At 45.4% G+C, this 26,217-nt stretch overlaps 1 long non-coding RNA gene across 1 annotated transcript; it reads left to right on the top strand.

Annotated features, from left to right (window-relative positions):
• The first annotated feature begins 39 nt into the window (after positions 1-39).
• Positions 40-10,909, top strand: LOC137752598 (uncharacterized). Its single transcript, XR_011071210.1, has 3 exons — positions 40-262; positions 9,523-10,426; positions 10,507-10,909. It is a non-coding gene; the product is annotated as an uncharacterized lncRNA (long non-coding RNA).
• Positions 10,910-26,217: the final 15,308 nt, after the last annotated feature.

Raw genomic sequence — 26,217 nt, 5'->3', positions numbered from 1 at the left:
GGAGGGACTTCCGGTTTCCTTCTCGTGGCGGCCATTTTAACTGCTCTGGGTCTGTTCTGGCTCCAGACTGCTGGGTCTGCACCGATGTGACGGCCAAGAAGGTCCGAGAAGAGGCCTTGTTCCCCCAGGACAAAAGCGGGTCTGAGGCTCGGCGACGCCGCCCTGATGCCCCGCGCCAGGCCTGGGAGAGGGACTGCCGATCCGGGTCCCGCTCTGCCCACAGACCCCAGTGGCAGCGGTGGTGCTGAGGGACCCGCCTCAGGTAGATGCCTGTCCTCCGGGCCCTCACCGCCCTCACCCCAGCAGACACTAAAGCCCCCAGTGCGGGGCGCCTGCTGTTGTGCTCGCAGCCCAGGCCCCGGTGTCCAGGACGGTGAGGCGGCCGTGGGTGTGATGCCAAAAGCTTGGCCTCTGTGCACAGGTGCCGAATCGAATCTCGGAGACAGTTTTCGGTGAAGCAGAAAATAATAGCTTTATTGCTTTGCCAGGCAAGGGGGGACACAGTGGGCTCGTGCCCTGAAAACCTGTTGTCCCAACCCCGGGGGAATTTGGTGAGGAGTTTTATAGCAGCAGTTGAAGAGCGGGGTTGTTGTTAAGGATCAGGGTGTGAGCAAGGCTTGCATTCCTTTAATCTGGCCTCAGGTGGTCTCCTGATCTTCTCTGAAGAATGCTTCATCAGGTACTTAGCGTCTTCTATTTGTTGGGGGTTTTAGTTCTGCAGTAGAGCTCAAGGATATTGTTATGCGTATCCCTTGACCTACAAACAAGAAACGCAAGACACAGAAAGGCTTCTGTACCCAGGAGCCCCTCAGGGTCCTGCTAGGTTTCTGGTGGGGCCCTGTTTCTGACAGTGTGGTGGCAAGTGGGGGAGGGTGGTAGGCACAGGGACACCTTGTAAAAGGCGAACTGATCACTGAGGCTCAGAGATTAAGGAGCTATCCCAGACTTCAGGGCCAGGCAGGGGTACATGGAAACCTGAGCCCATCAAACCCCTCCATAGACTCATCACTTGTTCCACATTTCCATGGCTGCTTATGGAACCAACACAGTCAAGTGGAAACTATGTCAAGCATAATCTGTATGTCATCTGCCAAATTGCAGCATAGGCCCATTATGGGTAGCCTTAACATGGGTGGTAGAAAATGGGATGGCTCAGATGTCCTCAGTGCAAGTTGCCCTCCCCACTCTGCTCCTACCAGATACCACCTTTTTAGCAAGGAGACCAGAGCAGTTCCTGTTCATCCCTTTGTAGCAGGTTTCAGTTCCTACCAATCCATGGAATTTTGCACAAAGCCAATCACATCCTCCCATGGGAACCAAGGAACACTTCTCCCTCTTGATACTACAAAGCTTATGTCCCACAGCCCCCAGTGTACAGCCTCTCTTCTGGAGTACAACCTCCATGTGGCCCTGTGTAGTGTGGTGTGTCCTCCTCTCTCAGGCTGTGAGTATATGTGATTTATAAACTGCTGTATGTCTCATAAGTTCAGTGTCAAATGTCACATGTTTGGCTGTCTCCATAACTACACACTGGGAATTCCACCCTCAACAGTGGGGTGAAGAGGTGTTGATTAAGACACGAGTAATGTGGGGAGACCAAGGACATGCCTATGGTGTGGACCCTAAGGTGGTGGCGGCCATGGGCATGTGGCTGTGGAATCTAGGGATATGAGGGATGTTTTTTTGCTGTTGAGCTACATGAGCTGCTTGTATATTTTGGAGATTAATCCTTTTGTCAGTTGCTTCATTTGCAAATATTTTCTCCTATTCTGAGGGTTGTCTTTTCATCTTGTATATGGTTTCCTTTGCTGTGCAAAAGCTTTTAAGTTTCATCAGGTCCCATTTGTTTATTTTTGTTTTTATTTCCATTTCTCTAGGAGGTGGGTCAAAAAGGATCTTGCTGTGATTTATGTCATAGAGTGTTCTGCCTATGTTTTCCTCTAAGAGTTTTATAGTGTCTGGCCTTACATTTAGGTCTTTAATCCATTTTGAGTTTATTTTTGTGTATGGTGTTAGGAAGTGTTCCGATTTTATTCTTTTGCATGTAGCTGTCCAGTTTTCCCAGCACCACTTATTGAAGAGGTTGTCTTTTCTCTATTGTATATTCTTGCCTCCTTTATCAAAATAAGGTGACCATATGTGCGTGGGTTTATCTCTGGGCTTTCTATCATGTTCCATTGATCTATATTTCTGTTTTTGTGCCAGTACCATACAGTCTTGATTACTGTAGCTTTGTAGTATAGTCTGAAGTCCGGGAGCCTGATTCCTCCAGCTCCGTTTTTCTTTCTCAAGATTGCTTTGGCTATTCAGGGTCTTTTGTGTTTTCATACAAATTGTGAAATTTTTTGTTCTAGTTCTGTGAAAAATGCCATTGGTAGTTTCATAGGGATTGCACTGAATCTGTAGATTGCTTTGGGTAGTTCAGTCATTTTCACAATGTTGATTCTTCTAATCCAAGAACATGGTGTATCTCTGCATCTGTTTGTATCATCTTTATTTCATCAGTGTCTTAATAGTTTTCTGCATACAGGTCTTTTGTCTCCTTAGGTAGGTTTATTCCTAAGTATTTTATTCTTTTTGTTGCAATGGTAAATGGGAGTGTTTCCTTAATTTCTCTTTCAGATTTTTCATCATTAGTGTATAGGAATGCAAGATATTTCTGTGCAATAATTTTGTATCCTGCTACTCTACCAATTTCATTGATTAGCTCTAGTAGTTTTCTGGTAGCATCTTTAGGATTCTCTATGTATAGTATCACGTCATCTGCAAACAGTGACAGCTTTACTTCTTCATTTCCGATTTGGATTCCTTTTATTTCTTTTTCTTCTCTGATTGCTGTGGATAAAACTTCCAAAACTATCTTGAATAGTAGTGGTGAGAGTGGGCAACCTTGTCTTGTTCCTGATCTTAGAGGAAATGGTTTCAGTTTTTCACCATTGAGAACGATATTGGCTGTGGGTTTGTCATATATGGCCTTTATTAAGTTGAGGTAGGTTCCCTCTATACCTACTTTCTGGAGAGTTTTTATCTTAAATGGGTGTTGAAGGTTGTCGAAAGCTTTTTCTGCATCTATTGAGATAATCATATGGTTTTTATTTTTCAGTTTGTTAATATGGTGTATCACATTGATTGACTTGCATATATTGAAGAATCCTTGCATTCCTGGGATAAACCCCACTTGATCATGGTGTATGATCCTTTTAATGTGCTGTTGGATTCTGTTTGCTAGTATTTTGTTGAGGATTTTTGCATCTATGTTCATCAGTGATATTGGCCTGTAGTTTTCTTTTTTTGTGACATCTTTGTCTGGTTTTGGTATCAGGGTGATGGTGGCCTCATAGAATGAGTTTGGGAGTGTTCCTCCCTCTGCTATATTTTGGAAGAGTTTGAGAAGGATAGGTGTTAGCTCTTCTCTAAATGTTTGATAGAATTTTCCTGTGAAGCCATCTGGTCCTGGGTTCTTGTTTGTTGGAAGATCTTTAATCACAGTTTCAATTTCAGTGCTTGTGATTGGTTTGTTTATATTTTCTATTTCTTCCTGGTTCAGTCTCGGAAGGTTGTGCTTTTCTAAGAGTTTGTCCATTTTTTCCAGGTTGTCCATTTTATTGGCATATAGTTGCTTATAGTAATCTCTCATGATCCTTTGTTTTTCTGCAGTGTCAGTTGTTACTTCTCCTTTTTCATTTCTAATTCTGTTGATTTGAGTTTTCTCCCTTTTTTTCTTGATGAGTCTGGCTAATGGTTTATCAATTTTGTTTATCTTCTCAAAGAACCAGCTTTTAGTTTTATTGGTCTTTGCTATTGTTTCCTTCATTTCTTTTTCATTTATTTCTGATCTGATCTTTATGATTTCTTTCCTTCTGCTAACTTTGTGTTTTTTTGTTCTTCTTTCTCTATTTGCTTTAGGTGTAAGGTTAGGTTGTTTATTTGAGATTTTTCTCATTTCTGATGTAGGATTTGTATTGCTATAAACTTCCCTCTTAGAACTGCTTTTGCTGCATCCCATAGATTTTGGGTCGTTGTGTTTTCATTGTCATTTGTTTCTAAGTATTTTTTGATTTCCTCTTTGATTTCTTCAGTGATCTCTTGGTTATTTAGTAGCGTATTGTTTAGCCTCCATGTGTTTGTATTTTTTACAGTTCTTTTCCTGTAATTGATATCTTGTCTCATAGCATTGTGGTCGGAAAAAAAACTTGATAAGATTTCAGTTTTCTTGAATTTACCAAGGCTTGATTTGTGACTGAAGATATGGTCTCTCCTGGAGAATGTTCCATAGGCACTTGAGAAGAAAGTGTATTCTGTTGGTTTTGGATGGAATGTCCTATAAATATCAATTAAATCCATCTTGTTTAATGTGTCATTTAAAGCTTGTGTTTCCTTATTTATTTTCTTTTTGGATGATCTGTCCATTGGTGAAAGTGGGGTGTTAAAGTCCCCTACTATTATTGTGTTAACTTTCAATTTCCCCTTTTACGGCTGTTAGCAGTTGCCTTATGTATTGAGGTGCTTCTGTGTTGGGTGCATAAATATTTACAATTGTTATATCTTCTTCTTGGATTGATCCCTTGATCATTATGTAGTGTCCTTCTTTTGTCTCTTGTGATAGTCTTTACTTTAAAGTCTATTTTGTCTGATATGAGAATTGCTACTTCAGCTTTCTTTTGATTTCCATTTGCATGGAATAGCTTTTTCCATCCCCTCACTTTCAGTCTGTATGTTTCCCTAGGTCTGAAGTGGGTCTCTTGTAGACAGCATATATATGGGTCTTGTTTTTGTATCCATTCAGCCAGTCTATGTCTTTTGGTTGGAGCATTTAATCCATTTACATTTAATGTAGTTATCAATATGTATGTTCCTATTACCATTTTCTTAATTGTTTTGGGTTTGTTTTTGTAGGTCTTTTCCTTCTCTTGTGTTTCCTGCCTAGAGAAGTTCCTTTAGCATTTGTTGTAAAGCTGGTTTGCTGGTGCTGAATTCTCTTAAATTTTGCTTGTCTGTAAAGATTTTAATTTCTCCATCAAATCTGAATGAGATCCTTGCTGGGTAGAGTGGTCTTAGTTGTAGGTTTTTCCCTTTCATCACTTTAAATATGTCCTGCCACTCCCTTCTGGCTTGCAGAGTTTCAGCTGAAAGATCAGCTGTTAACCTTATGGGGATTCCCCTGTAAGTTATTTGTTGCTTTTCCCTTGATGCTTTTAATATTTTTTCTTTGTATTTAATTTTTGATAGTTTGATTAATATGTGTCTCGGCGTGTTTCTCCTGTATGGGACTCTGCGCTTCCTGGACTTGATTGACTATTTCCTTTCCCATGTTAGGGAAGTTTTCAACTATAATCTCCTCAAGTATGTTCTCAGACCCTTTCTTTTTCTCTTCTTCTTCTGAGACCCCTATAATTCAAATGTTGGTGCATTTAATGTTGTCCCAGAGGTCTCTGAGACTGTCCTCAATTCTTTTCATTCTTTTTTCTTTATTCTGCTCTGCGGTAGTTATTTCCACTATTTTATCTTACAGGTCACTTATCCGTTCTTCTGCCTCAGTTATTCTGCTATTGATTCCTTCTAGAGAATTTTTAATTTCAATTATCGTGTTGTTCATCATTGTTTGCTTACTCTTTAGTTCTTCTAGGTCCTTGTTAAACGTTTCTTGTATTTTCTCCATTCTATTTCCAAGATTTTGGATCATCTTTACTATCATTACTCTGAATTCTTTTTCAGGTAGACTGCTTATTTCCTCTTCATTTGTTTGGTCTGGTGGGTTTTTACCTTGCTCCTTCATCTGCTGCATGTTTCTCTGATTTCTCATTTTGTTTAACTTACTATGTTTGGGGTCTTCTTTTTGCAGGCTGCAGGTTTGTAGTTCCCATTGTTTTTGGTGTCTGCCCCTAGTGGGTGAGGTTGTTTCAGTGGTTTGTGTAGGCTTCCTGGTGGAGGAGACTGGTGCCTGTGATCTGGTGAGTGAGGCTGGATCTTGTCTTTCTGATGGGCAGGACCACGTCTGGTGGTGTTTTTTGGGGGTGTCTGCGAACTTAGTATGATTTTAGGCAGCCTCTCTGCTAATAGGTGGGGTTGTGTTCCTGTCTTGCTAGTTGTTTGGCATGGGGCGTCCAGCACTGGAGTTTGCTGGCCACTGGGTGGAGCTGGGTCTTAGTGTTGAGATGGAGATCTCTGGGAGAGCTCTCACCAATTGATATTACATGGGGCCAGGAAGTCTCTGGTGGTCCAATGTCCTGAACTTGGCTCTCCCACCTCAGAGGCTCAGGCCTGACACCAGCCCAGAGCACCAAGACCCTGTCAGCCACATGGCTTTCCTGGGCCTTGGTTTGCTCATTTTAGTTTTTGGTCGAGCTCCAGTTGACATTTGGTTTGGCACACCATCAAGATTCTGAATGCTTCCAGTTTTATTTCTACAATTTCCTTCCTTCTGATGATTTTTCTAAAAGCTTACTCTTCAGGTTTATAGAATTCTCATTTTTTTCTTCTCAGTAATTCTGTGAGGTGGGTCCTGTTGGTCAAATTTTATAAAAGAATTCCTATAGAGAATAAGTTGCTTGACTAAGATCACACAGCAAATAAGAATGCTAGGATCTCTTGATTCTTCTTAGTAACTTCTCTCTTCCCCCGTATTTCTCTTTGTATCCTGGCCCAGCCCCACTTCCACAACCTCTCCAGTCTAAATCTCAGCAAGGGTCTATTCCATCTTAGCTTTTGTTCAGCTGGTTAACGGGCTTGGGCTCCTTTTAGCTCTATTGAAGACAGATACCGCATATACCGTTAATTTTCCACGAAGATTTCCAGAAACCTGACTCCCAGCCAGAAACCCAAATCCTGTGGGTGGAAAGGAAAAAAACAAAACAAAACAAAAACCTACTACGCCACCATTTCTACCTTGCAGGGCCAGCAAACGTGCCCCCAAAATCTTAACTAGTTCTAGCATCAACTCTAAATTCCAAAGTCTCATCTAAATATCATTTATATCAGATATTGGTGAGACTTGAAATACAGTTTACCCTGCAACAGATTTCTCTCCAGCTGAGAACCTATATAACCAAACAAGTTATGTGCTTCCAAAATATAGTGGTGGAACAGGCATGAGGTAGACATTCCCATCCCAGAATGAAGCAATTCCCATTCTAAAGGGAAGGGAGAAAGGAGTGATAGGTACCGAGTAAGTCCAAAGCTTACTGGGGCAAATGTCTTTGGACCTTAAGCCTCAAGAATAATCCTCTGTGGTTCAGTGTTCTGCCCTCCAGGCCCACTGGGGAGCAGTCCTGCCTCTGCTGCTCTCCTGGATTAGGATCTCATGACGGTGGCTCTCAGTCTGGCACTTTTAGTTGGTGGCTCTGTTGGTGTTGGGTCCAGGTGCTATGGCTCTGTGAATCCCTGGCCCCATGTGTCCGCCAAGCACACCACAGCTCTCTGCTGGGGCCCCACCATGAGGCACGGAGCAGGAATATCGTGGTGTGCCTGACCCAGATAGGTGGCCCCACCCATTGGAGTCATGTTGCTCTCCCTTGGCCCTTGCTCTCTGGGCCTGTGGTGGGGGTGGCAGCCGTGAGGGTCCCTGATCACCTTAAGGGGGATCATTTTTGAGATGGCAGATGAGGTTCCTGGGTCATATGCATGCTAATCTTATCAAAGTCTTAGTGTTCTCTTCTGAAAACACCTTCTCATTCTTTTCAAAATGGATAGGCTGAGAGTTTTTCAGATCTTTAAGTTCTGGTTCCTTTTTGCTTAACAATCCCGTCCTCAAGTCACCTCTCTAATTGTATCTTACTCTAAGCAGTCAGGAGGAACCAAGCCACTCTGCAGCACTGTTTAGAAATTTTCTCAGCTAAATATCAAATTTCATTGCTCACACATTTTACCTTCTATAAAACACTAGAACATGAACAAAATTCAGCCAAGTTCTTTTCCACTTTATAAAAAGGATCTTCAGTGTTCCTTGTCTAATAACATATTCCTCATTTCTTTCTGAGACTTCATCAGAATAGAATAGCATTTACCATCCATATTTCTATGCACATTTTGTTCATGACTCATTATCATCTAAGAAGATGGAAGCTTTCTCTATAACTCCCCTCTTTTCTTCCTAAGCTCTTACCAGAATTACTTAGCATTCTTGACAATATTGACTTTTGCAAATATGCACCTCAAAACTCTTGGTAACCTCTGACCATTACCCAGATCCAAAGCCACTTCTAATTTTTCAGGTTTTTCTTGCAAGCAGCATCCCACTTCTCAAACCAATTTCTGTTTTAGTCCAGTCAGGCTTCTATAACAAACTACCGTAGGCTGGTACTTACACAACAAACATTTATTTCACAGGTCTGGAGGCTGGGCAGTCCTCGATCAAGGCACTGGCAGTTTCAGTGTCTGGTGAGGCCCACTTCCTTGTTCATAAATGGCCTTCTTGTTGCTGTGTCCTCACATGGCAGAAGGAGAATGAGATGGCTTTCTGGGGTCACTTGTACAAGGGCACTAATCCCATTGGTGAGGGCTTCACCCTCATGACCTAATCACCTGCCAAAGTTCCCCACCTCTTACTACCATCACATTGAGGGTTAGGATTTCAACATATGGTGTTTGCAGGGACATAAACATTTGAGTTTGTAGCATAAATCCAGCTACAGCAGTATGGATTCCATGGGAGCCTAGCCCTGGGGGAGGCACGATGTCTGAGCTGTGCTCAGATCATACAGAAACCTATTCTGTTTGAGTAGTATTTTGGTGCTGCTGACAAAGGCAGCCTAACGCCTTTCCTTTCCCATTCTTGACACTACCAACTTGTCAGCTCTGCTATTTGTCACTTCTGCTCTTCCAGCTCAGGGCTGTTCACCACATCTGTGGGCTACACATATCACTCGCCATTCTCATTTCTCCACCTGTAGTACTCTCTGACATTGGCCTCTACATGTGCATCGTAACATGCACACTTTTTTTTTTTTTTTAAGATTTTTTTGATGTGGACCATTTTCAGAGTCTTTATTGAATTTGCTACAATATTGCTTCTGTTCTATGTTCTGGCCCTTTGGCCCCAAGGCATGTGGGATCCCAGCTCCCCGACCAGGGATTGAACCCACATCCCCCGCATTGGAATGCAGAGTCCCAACCACTGGACTGCCAGGGAAGTACAGCACACATATTCTTAAACAGTCATTGAACACCAGCTACTCTGTTGCAGTTGCATTTTCTTGGTCCTGAACACACTCTTCTACATAACACACTCATGTCAGCAGAAGACCAGATCTCCAGAGAGAGTTGTTTCCAAAGGAAGGAGTTGTAGACCCTTTCCTCCCTGTGCCGCACCCAGTGGTGGTGTATTTAACCTCGTGAGTCCTCCCCTGTTCTGTGATCTTTAGAGGCCCAGTTCTGCTAAGCAACCCATTCTCAACCTGTACCCAACTCTTTGGTCCCCAGAACAATCCTACTGATTGTTCCTGGGTTTGTCCCACACACACTTTTCTACAGGTTACCCTTCTCACCGGAATCAACATGCACTTCACCAGCATTTCTTTCTTTCAGGTTGTTGGTGTGGAGTGAAGGATAAGGAGGCATCTTCTGAGCACAGCATTTCTGCCAAGTAATGCCACAGGATAGGACTCTGAAAGCAGGTCTGTCTCCCCAGAAGGCCCACCTCTGTGAGATGTGTGGACCCATGTTGAGAGACAGTTTGCACTTGGTTGAACACCAGGAAACACATCACAGGCAGAAACTGCACATGTGTGGGGCATGTGGAAAACAATTTCCTCTCACTGCAGACCTTTATCAGCTGCACAAGCAGCGTGTTGGAGAGAAATGCTTCAAAAGCAGCATGAGCAGAGCCTTATTCTTGAAGAGCTGCTAATTCCATGTGTTAGGGAAGTCCTTTACCTGTAAGGATGTTGGGAAGGACTTTCTGGCCAGCTCGGGACATCTTCAGCAACAGGCCACTCACATCAGGGAGAAGTCAAACAGTGGACCGGAGTGTGTGGTGGACTTCCACAGTGTAAACAGCCATTACAACCGGCTAGAGTGCATGAAAGCTTGCAGCCCCAAACACACCCTTGTTCAGCACCAGAGTCCTCAAGAGGGAAAGATCTTACAGGTGCCGTGAGTGTGGGAAATCCTTTAGAAAAAACTGTAGCCTCAGGGAGCATTTGAGAGTTCACAATAGAGAAAAGCCTTATGAGTGTGGGGAAGGTGGAAAATTATTTAGCAAGAAGTACAACCTTATCATGCATCAAAAAGTTCACCCTGGTGAAAAGCCATATGAGTGCAGTGAACGTGGGGAATCTTTTAGCCAGAGCTCTCACCTCATTAGACACCAGAGAATTAACGCTGGAGAAAGGCCTTATGAGTGCAGTGAATGGAAAGTCCTTTACCTTCAACCCCAATCTCCTAAAATACCAGAATGTTCACAAGAAATAAAAGCCTTTACATAATATAGGTAAGTCTGTTATGGACTGAATTGTGTCCCTCAAGATTCATATGTTCAAGCCCTAACAGCCAATGTAACTATGTTTTTAGGTATGCCCTATAAGAAGATAACTAAGGACAAATGAGGTCATAAGAACGGGGTCCTAATCCAGTGTGACTTGTGTCCGTGGAAGAAGACAAGGCACCAGAAGGTGCTCACTTTCTCGCTGTATTCACGAACAGAGGAAAGGCCATTTAATGACACACCAAGAAAGTGGTTGATTAGAAGTCAGAAAGAAACGCCTCACCAGAAACCATTCCTGATGGCACCTTGGTCTTAGACTCCCAGCCTCTAGAAATAGGAGAATATACATTTCTTTAAGCCACCCAGTCTGTGGTATTTTGTTGTGGCAGCCTGAAGAGACAAAGATGCCAAGAAGGTACCTCATTGTATTCTGTTTTTGCCGTACTGATAACAGTAGACGCAAATAACCTTGAGAATGTATAGAATAGTAAAGCATAGTGAAATAATTAGGAAGTTACAAATTTTAAGAGTTACCTTTGCTTTTTTTTTTTTTTATTTTTTTTTTAGAAATTCACGTTCTTTTATTTATTTATTTATTTATTTATTTATGACTGTGTTGAGTCTTCGTTTCTGTGCGAGGGCTTTCTCTAGTTGCGGCAAGTGGGGACCACTCTTCATCGCGGTGCGCGGGCCTCTCACCATCGCGGCCTCTCTTGTTGCGGAGCACAGGCTCCAGACGCGCAGGCTCAGTAATTGTGGCTCACGGGCCCAGTTGCTCCATGGCATGTGGGATCTTCCCAGACCAGGGCTCGAACCCGTGTCCCCTGCATTGGCAGGCAGATTCTCAACCACTGCGCCACCAGGGAAGCCCTACCTTTGCTTTTTAAACAGCTTTACTGAAGTACAGTCAGTTGTCATTCACGCTAGTCATGTTCTCTAATTCACTGAATCAGTGAATATAGAGCCGTTGTTCCTAGGGGAAATCAGGAATTAGGTTCCTGAGAGCCTCTGGTCACAATGTTTTTGTCAACAGGTCAGTACATAACATGGTTTTCCATGTGTTTCTGTTTAAAGACAACTCATTTACTGTATACTGTTGATTCGTTAACACTGAAATCATGGCCAACAGCATGATGATTCATGCCTGAACAATGCTTACCTAACATGTATTTTCTTTAAGGCCCATTTTTTGGGCTTAGGAACTCTAGGCGGCACATAAGCACCAGGTTTGGAGGCCATTTTGGACCACAAAACCACCAAGAAGTGTAAAAATGTAAGTATTGATTTGAGGGGTTTCCAGTTTTGGCAGGTAGGCAAATTTACAAATGCAGAATCCATGAAAAATGAGGATTGACTAATTGTCTTGCCATAAATTGTGCATACTTAAAGATATACTCAGGCTGAAACTTGTGCTTTTTCACCATTTTATGGACTCACCAAGACTTTGTGAGGACTTTGGTGGAGTCTAGGATGTTTCATTCAGCCAGGTGCATATGATCAGGGGCAAATTCAGTCATCTGTGAGTCACCAGACCTGGGGTGGGTTATCAGTGGGCCTGGGCTTTGAATGATGGTTGGATGGACAGAGGAAGGGTGTGATTTCTGAGGGCACAGCAAGTGCAGAAAAAGCAGATAGGACCATGGGTAGCTGAGATCCACACATGGTTCTCTGTGGCTGCGTCTGAGCCAAGGAGTTGAATGAGACCTGCATGGAGTGATTTGGGGCTGTGGTTGCTAACAGGAACCATGGGAAGTCTGTAGTCATACTGGATCCTCTCTGAATTTGTCAAGGATATTCTGGATGCTGTCTGCCAAGTTGTGTTGTAAGTTCTAAAATTAAGGCCAATAGATACGCTGCCTTGGCATCTGGTGAAACAAGGATGCCCTCAAATGGCCGTGGTGCAAGTTTCCCTGCACATGCTTCTCACAGGTAATGTCTCCTAACCTTACAACCCTTTTTATCAAAGGGAGCAGGCACAGTTCCTGCTTATCCCTTTGTAGTGAGTTTCAGTTCCCTACCAGCCTGCAGAGTCATTTAAACAAGCCAATCATGTCCTCTTGTGGGAAGCAGGGCACCATACCCTCTCGATCCCAAAGAGACTGCATCCCACAGCCCTTGGTTTTTCACTCCGCCAGCGTGTGGCCTTCCCATGGCCTTGTGTGTTGTCTCCCACATGTTAATATGTGGTTAATAAATAGCTGTTGATTACATCTGGCCAGTGTCAGGGGTCATGTGTTTGGCCACACCCTTAGGGTGGGAATTATACCCTCACCAGTGGGGTTATGAGGAGGTGACTGAAATACGAGTAACAAGACGCCTACAGTAGGGGGTACTGATGCTGGTGGCCGTGGGCATGGGGCTGTGAGGGATGTGCGTCGGACAGGGAGCACGTCTGATGGTCTAGAGCACTGCACTGGAAACCACATGACTGTGGCCACACCCGGGCAATAGCCTGTGGAGGTGGTACATCCTTCTGTGCTTGTCCCAGAGCTTAGCTGTTGATTGCCCATGTGCCTCCTGCTGCTGATGGCTTTGCCCAGTGATCAATGGACCCCTGAGGAGACAGAGGCACCAGTGGTACCAGGGCCTGGTTTCTTCTCTGAGTTGGGGAGGTTGGGAGGAGGATGGGCATATGGTAGATGTGAGGGTGGGTGGGTTGGTGGAGAATGGATTGTGGCTTCTTGGGAGTGGGGCTGTTTGTGGTTTCATCTGTCACCATCATAGCAGGATGGCGTGACCTTTGAAGATGGGGCTGTGACCTTTTCCGGGGAGGAATGGGGTCTCCTTGATGAGTCTCGGAGATGCCTGTACCGTGATGTGAAGCTGGAGAACTTGGCACTTAGAGCCTCCCTGGGTAAGAACCTCAGATCCACCCCTGTGTCCTTCCCCTTTCCCCAGTGGCAGCTCTGTCTTTCTCTCATCAGGACCACGGATACTGCTTCCTTTTCCATTTCCCTGGGTTGGTGCTGTGGTTGGTTGGGATGAGGTGTGAGCACTGGCTTCTGCTCTCCTTGAGCATCCCCGACACCTGCTTCCTGTGGTGTCACGTGGAAGGTGTCAGAGGCAGAGGTTTTGCAGTCACCTTAATGGACCCCCCCTTGTTTGGCCTTGCCCTGGCCAGGTAACTGTCCAGATCCAAGGCACCTGTGTACACCAGGTTCTAACTTTTTCCTCTAGCTGACATTTCCTCATGCCTGCCTGTCAGGAATTGTCATCGCTGACATGGTCACTACTCATGTGGACCGTGGTCTGTTCTTGAAGACCCGCCTCTGAAATTCTCTTTTTATTTTATTAATTTAATTAATTAATTAATTAATTAATTAGGCTGCGTTGGGTCTTCGTTGCTGTGCGCAGGCCTCCTCTAGTTGTGGCGAGCGGGGGCTACTCTTTGTTGCTGTGTGTGGGCTTCTCATTGCGGTGGCTTCTCTTCTTGCGGAGCACGGGCTCTAGGTGTGCGGGCTTCAGTAGTTGTTGCTCGCGGGCTCTAGAGTGCAGGCTCAGTAGCTGTGGCACACGGGCTTAGCTGCTCCGTGGCATGTGGGATCTTCCCGGGCCAGGGCTCGAACCCATGTCCCCTGCATTGGTAGGCGGATTCTTAACCACTGTACCACCAGGGAAGTTCCTCTTTTTTTATTTTTATTTTAAATTTAATGTTAATTTTATCGAAGTGTAGTTGATTTACAATATTGTGTTCGTTTTAGGTGTACAGCAAAGTGATTTAGTTATATATATATTTTTTGTTTTTCTCAGATTATTTTCCATTGTAGGTTATTACAAGATATTGAGTATAGTTCCCTGTGCTCTACAGAAGGTCCTGTTGCTTATCTATTTTATATATAGTGTTGTGTATCTGTTAATCCCATACTTCTAGTTCACCCTTTCCCCCCCTTCCCATTTGTCAACCATAAGTTTTTTTTTCTAAGTCTGTGAGTCTCTTTCTGTTTCATTATTAGATTCATTTTTATTATTTGTTAGATTCTACATGTAAGTGATACATAATATTTGTCTTTCTCTGACTTCATTTAGTATGATATTCTCTAGGTCCATCCATGTTGCTACAAATGGCATTATTTCATTCTTTTTTATGGCTGAGTAATATTCCATAGTGAGTATGTGTTGTGTATATGTGTGTGTGTGCATCACATCTCCTTTATCCATTCATCTGCTAATGGACACTTAAGTTGCGTCCATGTCCTGGCTATTGTAAATAGTGCTGCTATGAACACTGGGGTGTATGTATCTTTTCGAATTATGTTTTCTCCAGATATATGCCCAGGAGTGGGATTGTTAGATCATATGGTAGCTCAATTTTTAGGTTTTTTGAGGAACCTGCATACGGTTTTCCATGGTAGCTGCACCAATTTACATTCCCACCAGCAGTGTAGGAGGGTTCCCTTTTCTCCACACCCTCTCCAGCATTTGTTATTTGTGGACTTTTTTTAAAAAAATTTATTTTATTTATTTATTTTTGGCTGCTTTGGGTCTTCGTTGCTGCACATGGACTTTCTCTGGTTGTGGTGAGTGGGGGCTACTCTTCGTTGCGGTGCACGGGCTTCTCATTGCCGTGGCTTCTCTTGTTGCGGAGCATGGGCTGTAGGCGTGCAGGCTTCAGTAGTTGTGGTGCACGGGCTTTGTTGCTCCGCGGCATGTGGGATCTTCCCAGACCAGGGCTCGAACCCGTGTCCCGTGCATTGGCAGGCAGATTCTTTACCACTGTGCCACCAGGGAAGTCCCTAAAAATTTCCAGTTCTTAAGGATACACTCCAGAGATGTTTTTTCTGGCTTAGAAGGGGATCCTCCCATGTTGAGCAACCTACAACCGACCGTTCCTAGAAATGGAATCCGGCGTCCCGGAAACATTTACCAGGAGGCTTTAACTTGAAGGGGTCAGAGCATCCTCCGAATTCCTTTCGAACCTAATGGGGTTTTCAGTGTCTTCTGCTCTCCCATCGCCCAACCAGATGTCTGTGGTCAACCCAGTACCTTTCACGAGGGTCCCCAGGGGTTGGGGGTGGGGACGTTTGAACCAGTGCCAGTGCGTTGCCAGGATTCTCCCTGAGGGGGATCTGTTGTTTATAAAGCCTATGTCCTATAACAAGTTTCCCTATACTGGGGTGTATTCCTCACGCTTGAGCATCTACAGAGTTTATAATATGGGCTTCTGGGCAGCGGCCAGCCCGATAGGCTGTCCATAGCAGTGTATGGCCTGCCAAGGCCTGGAGTGAAGGGGGTCCGATAGATTCAAAGAGGAATCCTTGGAGAAAGTGGAGCTGGGCAAGGGGTTCAAGACCCGAGTCCGGGAAACAGAGAAATTCTTTAGATTTTTGGAAGTTGGGTGAGGTGAGAGACTAGACAGCAGAAGAACCCCAAATCCTTTCCCGTCTGTTTGGTGGCTATGAAAAAACTGGGGAGAGCCTGATGATTCCATCTGCCACAGGCAACAGCGAGCTTGGACAATGTTTTCCATGTAGTTTAACACACCAAGTGAACCCAACTAGTTTAGGATCTCTCTTTGGGATGCTCCAGGGGCCCTTTGAAGCACCCCAAAGTTAGCTGGAGTTCAAAGAATCTGATATTTGGAAAGTCTGTTCAAAGTTTTCAAAAGTTTTAAAACACCTCGTCAGAGAGGGTCATACCCAAAAGATTAAAAGCAGGGCCTGGGACAGAAATGGGTACACCCACATTCCAAGCAGCATGAATCACAATACCAAGAGGCAGATGCCACCCAAGTGTCCATCGATGGATGAATGGATAAACTACATGTGATATCCACACAAAGGAATGTCATTCAGCCTTAACAACAAAGGAAATTCTGACAACTCCTACAGCATATACGAACCTCAAAGGCATGATGATCAGTGAAATAGCCCTGTCACTTTAAAAGGACACACATGATGAGTTACCACATACAGGAGGTATCCAGAGAAGTACAATTCAAAGGCATAAAGTAGAATGTGGGTGCCAGGGACTGAGGGGAATCAGTGTTCAATCAAAGTACAGCGTTTCACTGGTGAAAGTGGAAAAGATCTGGACGTGGATGGTGAGGATATTTGTACAACAACGTGCCTGTGGTTAATGCCATAGGACTGTGTACTGAAAATGGTTCAGATGCTAAATGTGATGCCCATTTAGTCACAACAAACAATGAATGAAGTACTGATCTGTGTTACCATACAGAAAAGGCCACCCAGATCATACTCATGTTGTGTGCTCTCAATCCATCAAGGTTGTGAAAAGGAGGGAAAGGATCTGTTAATGTTTCAGAAAAAGAAACCTGGATCAGAATGGAAAAAGACATTTCCCTAGCGTTGGGGAACCTGGTGAAAGTGGACGTGGGCCTGTGGATTGGATTATAATGTGGAAACCATAAAAATGTCCTCACTTGGAGGTCACGTGCTGCTTCCCTGGAAGAGGATTTCTGCTTTGCATAAAACACAATATAGAATTCAGTGTGAAATGGCAAATGTGAGTCTTTTCTACTGTTAGGGACAATTTTCTAGACTTTGGAAATTATTGCAGAGTCAATTACTTTTCAAAACAACCATGTCAATGAAGGGACAGAAAAGTAGAGAAGATGTCATAGTTTGTTATGGAGGCCAAGCCCTACCCAGATCCTGCTCCCCAAAGTGATGATTCAGTTCACCACTGTAGGATGGCAGAGGTTGGAGGGGCACGGCGGGAAGATTATGTTAGTAGCCACCATGTCTTGGTGTTCTGGATGACCTGGATGTTGTAGAAACAGTGGTATTTCTACGTAGGTTTTTTTTTTTTTAATAGTTTTATTTATTTATTTTTTATTTTTGGTTGCGTTGGGTCTTCGTTTCTGTGCGAGGGCTTTCTCTAGTTGCGGCAAGTGGGGGCCACTCTTCATCGCGGTGCGTGGGCCTCTCACCATCGCGGCCTCTCTTGTTGCGGAGCACAGGCTCCAGACGCGCAGGCTCAGTAGTTGTGGCTCACGGGCCTAGTTGCTCCGCGGCATGTGGGATCTTCCCAAACCAGGGCTTGAACCCGTGTCCCCTGCATTGGCAGGCAGATTCTCAACCACTGCGCCACCAGGGAAGCCCAGTGTTCCTATACACTAATAATGAAACATCAGAGAGAGAAATGAAGAAAACCATCCCATTTACAATAGCATCAGAAGGACATAACCCCTAGGAATAAATGTAACCCAAGAAGTGAAAGACCCGCAAACCTGCCCACAGAGAGGCCAGGCCTCTGCTCCTGGCTCCGGGTGGTCACCTTGCATCAGACGGGAGTGTCTGTGCTCCGTGGTCTTCACACTGGTCTGGTCTGTGCTGACGGCGTGACGCATGGTGGGGCTTCCTGAGCCCCTCACAGGCGCTGGAGTCGAACTCCAGCCACACGGGGTTCCCCACGTCAACGTGGCGGACCTCAGTGACACCCTGCACCCCAGGACTCAGGTCGCTTCCCTAGGTGGCCACACCTGATGGACCCCCAACTCTCCTCCTGACCTCTGCTCTCAGCTGATGTTATCTGATTTCTTTCACCATAACAAATCCTGAGCCTGAGTATAAAGCTTCAGTGAGTCCTGGGAGCCTCTAAGAAAAAAACCTGGGGTGGTCTAGGGGCTCCCAGTCTTGCAGTTGGGGTCAGAAGTGGGGTGGTCTCAGAGCCCTAGAACTTGCAGGGCCCCTCTACCAGGCACGGTGTAGGAGACCCCTGAGTCTAGTGCCCTTGCCATATGGGGCATCCTAGGCCCGTGGATCAGGAAGAGGCCTGCTCCCTCTCCTTCTTGGCATTTTACAAAAGCCCTGGGGGCCGAGGGGGTGGGGGAGAGTTGGAAAATCACCCCGCCCTTATCTAAACCTCCCTCCCATTAGGGGCAGCCCCCTGCACCTACACTGTCTGCACAAACCATGTGGTTCGTGCTGAACAAGGCTCCCCTTCTGGGCCCTGGCATTTGGGAGGGTGAGGGTGGAAATCACGTGACCAGCCCCCAGCTGAGTGCCAAGTCTCTAATGAGCTTCCCTGGGGGAAATGTCATGGTTTTATCCTTTGTCACTGGGGTAAGAGACGTTCTCGAGACCCTTGAGGAAAGGAGGGGTCACGAAGAAGCTGGCACAGGGATCCCCCTTTGCATCCCTACTGCATGTCCTGACCCATCTTAGCCTTGAGCACACAGCATGTGCTGAGCCCCGTGACCTCCCAGCAAGTCCCCGAAGGTGAGGGAGGCCCTGCAGACCCCACCCCTTTCCTCCACGTCTAGTAGGTGGAAGACCCACTTCTTGCCATTCTGGGAGCAGTTCTAGAGCTGATATGGGAGCAGTTCTGGGGTTTTGTGGGCTGAGCCCCTGTTGCTATGCCCCCACTTCCCCACAACAGCCCCCAGAGCAAGCTGTTTGCCCTGTTGCCTGAATGCCCCCCCCTCCACCAATATTCTCAGGAAAGAATCAGGGGTTTCTGTAGCAGCATCTGCAGGCAGCTCTGCATCTCCAGGTGTCCTATCCCCCCAGCAGGAAGCATCCCACCACGTTTTTTTCCCTCACCTTTCCCTCCCAGGGTGGAACCTCCCGGCAGTTCTTGGGGAAACCGAGCTACCCTTCATGTGGATGCAGGTCTGCATTTTCCGAAGCCAAAGCCCTGGCCGGTCCTGCGGAGACCTAACCCCTGTCAGCTGTGCACAGGGCCAAGCCTGTGTGCAGAAGAGGCAGGTCCCGCGCTGGTGAGAGAGGCCGGCTTGTCGCCCTCCGCTGGCCACCTGGGAACATGCAAGCAGCACCCACTCCCACTTCAGGGGAGGCTGAGTTCCCTGTGGGCAGCCCCGCTCAATGCACTACACTCTGCAGATTCCAAGGGACAGAGGCCAATATCCCAGGACTTCTGGAACCTAATTACAGGAGAATTAGGAACCACGTGCCACGAAACAAATGTAGGCACAGGCTTTACAACTCGCACCAAAAGTCACTCCAAATTGTCCACAGGCAAATTTAAAATATAAAACTTTAAAAATTATAGAAGATCATATAGAAGAAAATTGACATGGCCATGGTTTTGGTCACATAGATCACGAGCTTTGATGTCTAACACCACGTGAGAAGCCCTCACACAAAAGGGAAAAAATTAATAACGTACTTTATAAAACTGAAAATTGTACTTGGTGAAATACCTTATTCTGAAAGCCAAAAGACAAGCCAGAAACTGGGAGAAAAATATTTGCAAAATACATACGTGATAAAGAATTTATACTCACATAATATGAAGTGCTATAAAACAAATAGCTACATTCAAAGCGAGTCTGCAGCACAGGAGCCAGCGCCCACCTGCTGACCTCCTTGCTCTACGTGAGCCCACGCAGGGTTTCAGGAGCCCACAGTGTCTCCTGGTTCTCATCTCACCCCAGCACTGCCCAAGGGTGAGGAAGCAACTGTGTGCTGGTGGCAAAGAGGATGCTCGTTCCGCAGCCCCTCCCACTGCAAGGTCTCTTTTACACAGGCCCCTCCCAGGATATGGAGCTCACCTGAGCAGGCACCCAGCAGCCCACGGGGCTAAGGTGGGCAGACACCTTCCAGAACATGGGACTCACCTGGGCAGCCCAGGGGGCTTATCACGTCTCCCTCCACGGGGTCTTCCAGAGACTTCCACTGCAGCCGGGGCACCAGACCTCTGTCTCCACCCACCACCCCTCCTCTCCCTGACTCCTGGGTTCCTCTCATTAGGAGAGGGTCTTCTTGAAGTTGTCTCCCACTCATGGACCGTATAAAATGATTAGAAAACAAGCCAGAGCTGCAGCCCCTTGTCTATCCTGACCCTCAGGACCCCACACCTGTTCCTTGGACCTGGCCGGTGCAGCAAGGCCCATTTTGAGTAACTCTGAGCCCCTGAGGGGCGAGAATTGGCTGACCCGGACGGCCAGCCCTCCCCAGGTGTGCCTGGGTTGAGGTCAATATAAATACCCCCTCCAGGCAAGAGTACCTGCAGCTGTGCCTGACGCCATAGTCTCTGCCCCGTCAGCAGTCTCGGGGCCGGGCTGGTGGGAGGGAGTAGGGCCCACGGCTTTGTGGGTGGCCCAGTGTGAGTGGGCCTCTGTTGGACTTTCCGCAGGAGTTGCTGGGCTGCCACCTGCTAAAGAAGAGGATGTGTCACCCATACCTGTCGTTGGAATTTCTCCCCGGGCAGAGGTGAGGAAGGAAAAAAGCAGTGGGGGCCGGGACAGGAGGGGTACCTCAGGCAGGGAAATGGAAAGCTTCCAGAAGAGCGCCCGGGGCCAGGACCATCCTGGCTGGCCTGCAGGCACCAGCTCGGCCTGCGTGCTGTCGCTGGTGTGACTCCAAGACCTTTCCTCTAGGCTTTAAAGTCTTTGTACATATTCAGGTGTTTTACCTGGGAAGGGTGGGAAAAGTTCAGCAGCAGCTGGCCTGGGGCTCAGCTCACGTTTACTCAAAGACGCCTCCTCATGGTCCCCCAGCTTTGCAATGAGGACGGTCCTGGTGGGGGGGCTGCTGGCTGCATGGGAGACGATTCCCCACCTGTGACCAACTTCAGAATTGTTTACCACTGCAGCAAGTGTCCTGATAGGGTTTTCATCTGTATAACTGATGGGTTCTTAATTAGCAATGTGAACGGTGACATCAAAGGTCCTGAGTCAGGATTGAAATACTTATCCCCAACATGCACAGACGTGAAAACCTGGGGAGGCCGTGTGCAGCCGGCACCCTTAGGGATGGGCTTCCGACTGACCCCTCAACGTTCTGGTGTCCAGCCACTGCTTTAGGATTTCTGGGGCCCAGTGCTGACTCTAAGGGTTCTGTAATCCAACCTCTATCTGCCTTTAGTGAGACCCACACTTCCAGGATCCTACAGAGCAGGGTCTGTGTGACTGTTCTGTGGCTTCTGTAACAAATGACCACAAGCTGGGTGGGGTGGTTTAAAACAACAGGAATTCATCCTCCCCCAGTCCTGGAGACCAGATGTATGAATCAAGGTGTGGGCCGGGCCATGCTCCCTCTGGAGGCTCCAGGGGAGTGTTCTTCCTGCCTCTCCTGGATTCTGGGGGCTCCAGGCATCCCTGGGTTTGTGGCCGCCTTTCTCCCATCTCTGCCTCCGTCTTCACGTGGCTTTCCCGTGCCTCTCCTCTTCCGTCTCATATAAAGACACTGTTATTGGATTTAGAGCCACCCTCATCCAGGATATCCTCATCTCAGATCCTTCACTAATCCTGCAAAGACCTTTTTCCCAGACAGGGTCCCTTCACACGTTCTGAGGGACACATCTTTTGGGGCCACCATTCAACCCACTATCTTTGTGTAAAATAACCCTCTCATTTTAGGAGGTGACTGAGGTCCCACATAGACTGGCAGTGGCAGCAGCCATGGGGGTGGGGGTCTGGGGAGATTGAGGACCCTGAAAACACCCTGGATGGGGTAGGGTGAGTGGCCAGGCTACCTCCCAGCTTGCCATTCGGTTTTTCACTTCGATGTTGGGGCAGCGTTGGCCTCACCACTGGGTTTTGTTTGTTTTGAAGCAGTCAGATAATCAGACTTTCTATGTGGCTTCTCCACTTATGACATACTTGGAAAGACCTTCCCTATTCTGATAATATAAAAATTATTATTCCTCGAGTTCTTCTACTACTGTTCTTCTGTTTTTTGGTTTCTGGTTTCACATCTTTGGTCCAGCTGGAGTGTGTGTGTATGTGTGTGTGTCTATCAGGTGTGAAATAGGAGGCTTTTTTCCTAAATGACTAGCTAATTTTCTCAATACCAGTCAATGAAAGACCCCTCTTTTCCCAACTATCTGCAATATTTATTTTCTACTAAAGTCACGTATGATTTTGGGTCTATGTCTGGCATTTTTATTGTTTTGTTCATCTGTCTGAGAATCCATGCATCAATGCCATTCCAAGGCAGATATCTTTTCACACTTGTGAGATCTTTGAATCAGGAGGCATCTAACAAGTCATAGCCTAATAGCCAGTGTTTTTCTTAGTGGCACGTGAACCAGTGATGCACCTTATAGTACAGTGTCCTAGATTCAACAAGATGGTAATAATTGTGGCTGTAAAATACGTTTTACCTCCTGGTAGGCCTTATCACACCTCATTACTTGGGCCCACCTTTTTCCCCCTCAGGGTTTTCCTAGGTATTCTTGCTCATTTTTCTGTATGAAATTTAGAATCAGATTATTCTGAAAATAAATCTGAATGGTTTTTTAATTAGGATTGCATTAGATGATAGACTAATAAGTGACATTTATATGACATTCAGTCTGACCACTAAGAACATTATGTGTCTTCACAATGACCCAAGTACTTGTATGTGTGTATATCCCTCCAGAGAGTGTGGAAGTTTCCTTTACGTTCATTCTGTAAATACTGGGCATCTACATTGGAGATGCAGCATTAGACATCACAGACACAAATTCCTGCCCTTAGATTTTTGCCTACATGAGATCATGAAGACATTCTCCTACGTCATCTTCTGGTTTTTCTTACCTTTCCCATTTAGATCCACTATTCACTTGGAATTGACTCTTGATGAATTTTATTCCATCTAGATGGTCAGTTGATGAAGCACCATTTACTGAGAATCTGCTTCACTGCTCACCAGTACTCATATCGTAATAAAGCAAGTGCTCATATATGGGTAGGTATAGATGTATTTCAAAATCAGAATCAGCTTTATTTTTCAATTCAGATCTGGAGTTTGTGGAAAAGGAAGGAGCAAAGAATGACCCTGTTGGTTGGGCCTGAGAAACAAGAAGAGGTGTCAAATATGGGGGAGGCACCTGGAGGAACAGAGTGGGGGTGGAAAGTCATAGTTTTGGACGAGGGTGAGGTTGAGGCAGTTCTTAGACATCAAAGTGAAGATGTAGGATAGGCAGGTGGAGATGAAAGTATCAAATTACATCTCTGAGAACCATTACCTTTACAAAATTTAAATCTTAATACTTTTTTTAAAAGATTTTTTTGATGTGGACCATTTTTAAAGTTGTTATTAAATTTGTTACAGTATTGCTTCTGTTTTATGTTTTGTTTTTTGGGCCGTGAGGGATGTGGGTTCTTAGCTCCTTGACCAGGGATCGAACCCTCACCCCCTGCATTGGAAGGCGAAGTCTTAACCATTGGACTGTGAGGGAAGTCCCAATCTTCATGCTTTTTTGCTTTCAGTTCTTTTGCTGAAATTAAAAACTGCCATTACTGTTTCTTTTTATTTCTTTGAGAATTGGTAATTTTAAGTGTATAATTTTACACTTTTTTAAAGTGTATAATTTCTAAGAGTATAATTCTATGGCATTAATTACATTCAGAATGTTTGCAACCATCACCCCATTTCCAAATTTTTTTCATCACCCCAAACAAAACTCTGTACCCAATCATTCCATTTCTTCCCTCCTCCTAGTTCCTTGTAACCACAAATCTTTCTGTCTCTCAGAATTAGTCTTTTCTAGATATTTGTCCTTTTGCATCCAACTTCTTTCAATGAGCATAATGTTTCTAAAGTTTATGCATGTTGTAGCATGTATCGTAACTTCATTACATTTTATGGCTGAAAGACATTCCACTGTATGTACAGTTGACCTTTGAACAATACAGGAGTGAGAAGCGCTGACCCTCCATGTAGTCAGAAATCTGTGTACACTTTCCAGTCAGCCCTCTGTATCCTCAGTTTCACATCCGTGGATGCAACAACCATGGATAGTGTAGTAGTACATATTTATTGGGAAAAATCCGAGTATAAGTGGACCCCTGCTGTTCAAACCCGTGATGTTTGAGGGCCAACTGTCTAACACGATTGTGTATCCATTCATCTGCCAATGAACAGTTGGGCTGTTTCTACCTTTTGGCTGTTGTGGATAATGCTGCTGTGAACATTCATGTACAAGTATCTGTTGGAATCCCTGTTTGCAGTTCTTTTGGGTATAGACCTAGGAGTAGATTTGTCAGGTCATATGGTAATTTTTTTAAAACTTATTTTTGGCTGCGTTGGGTCTTCGTTGCTGCACGTGGGCTTTCTCTAGTTGCAGCGAGCGGGGGCTGCTCTTCGTTGCAGTGTGTGGGCTTCTCATTGCAGTGGCTTCCCTTGTAGGGCAGGGGCTCTAGACACGTGGGCTTCAGTAGTTGTGGCTCGCGGGCTCTAGAGCGCAGGCTCAGTAGTTGTGGCACATGGGCTTAGTTGCACCAGCATGTGGGATCTTCCCGGACCAGGGCTCGAACCCATGTCCCCTGCATTGGCGGGTGGATTCTTAACCACTGTGCCACCAGGGAAGTCCCTCCTCTAAGAGTTAAAATTACCATATGAGGGCTTCCCTGGTGGCGCAGTGGTTAAGAATCCACCCGCCAATGCAGGGGACATGGGTTCGAGCCCTGGTCCGGGAAGATCCCACACGCCACGGTGCAACTAAGCCCATGTGCCACAACTACTGAGCCTGTGCTCTAGAGCCCATGAGCCACAACTACTGAGCCTGCATGCCACAACTACTGAGCCCACGTGCCACAACTGAAGCCCGCGCGCCTAGAGGCCATGCTCTGCAACAAGAGAAGCCACTGCAATGAGAAGCCTGTGCACCACAATAAAGAGCAGCCCCTGCTGGCCGCAACTAAAGAAAGCCTGCCCATAGCAACGAAGTCCAAATGCAGCCATAAATAAATACATACATACATACAAAAAACACTTAGAGGAACGACAAAATCGTTTTCCACAGTGGTTGCATCATTTTACATTCTCGCCAGCCAAGTACAGGGTTCCAATATCTCCACATTCTCCTCCCAACACTTGTTAATTCTCTCCATTCTTATTTTCTGTTGTTGCTGCTTTTTAAATTGTAGCTATCTTAGATGTGAGGTAGTTTCTCATTGTGGGTTTGATGTGCTTTTCTCAAATGACTACTGGTGTGAAGTACCTTTTCATGAGCTTAATATAATCTACATGCAATAAAACTTAAGGGTAGAGCTTCATGACTTCTGACAAATATATATACCCATGTAACAACCACCACAATCGAGATACAGAATATTTCCATCACCCCAAAATATTCCCTTGTCCCCTTCCTAACCATTTCCATCAGCACAAGGCAACCAATGATCTACTAGTCTTCAGAGATTAGATCTACTTTTCTAGAATTTCATACATACCGAATCATGTATATTCCTGTGTCTGGCTGCTTTTGTTCAGCATAAGGTTTTTGATATTCTTGGGTATTGTGTGTATCAGCAGTTCATTTCTTTATAAAGCTAAGATTACATTGTATACACGTGTTGTTCAGCTGTTGGATATTTGGATGTTTTCCAAGTTTGGGCTATTTTGACAAAAACTGTTGTAAATATTCACATGCAAGTCTTTGCACACGTATTTTTCATTCCCTTTGGCAAAAAATCCTATAAGTAGAATTACTAGGTCACATTGTATTAACTTTGTTAAGAAACTGCCCAACTGGTTTCCAAAGTGTTGATAACATTCCCATCAGCAGTAGATGAGATTCCCAGTTGCTCCAAGGCCTCACCAACATTTGCTATGTCCATCTTTCTAATTTTATTTATTTATGTGTGTCTTCAGTGGTATCTCATGCTGACTTTAATTTGAATTTCCCTGATGACTAGTAATGTTGAACATAATTCCTGTGCTCATTGGTCAACTGTCTATTTTTTGTGACGTGTCTTCAAGTTTTTTGCTCATGTTGGGGGCTTATTTGTCCTATTGTGATCACAGCTCTGGATATAAGAGCTCTTATATTCTGGATATAAGTCCTTTGAGAGATACGTATCTCTCCCCCACACATAGATGGACACACGTTGGGCATATTTTATCCTGTTTTCTTGGATGTGTTCGATTGTTTTTGCT

This window comes from Eschrichtius robustus, chromosome 19 (assembly GCF_028021215.1).
Source record: "Eschrichtius robustus isolate mEscRob2 chromosome 19, mEscRob2.pri, whole genome shotgun sequence".
Lineage (NCBI taxonomy): Eukaryota > Metazoa > Chordata > Mammalia > Artiodactyla > Eschrichtiidae > Eschrichtius > Eschrichtius robustus.
This window is presented reverse-complemented; position numbering and strand designations above follow the sequence as displayed.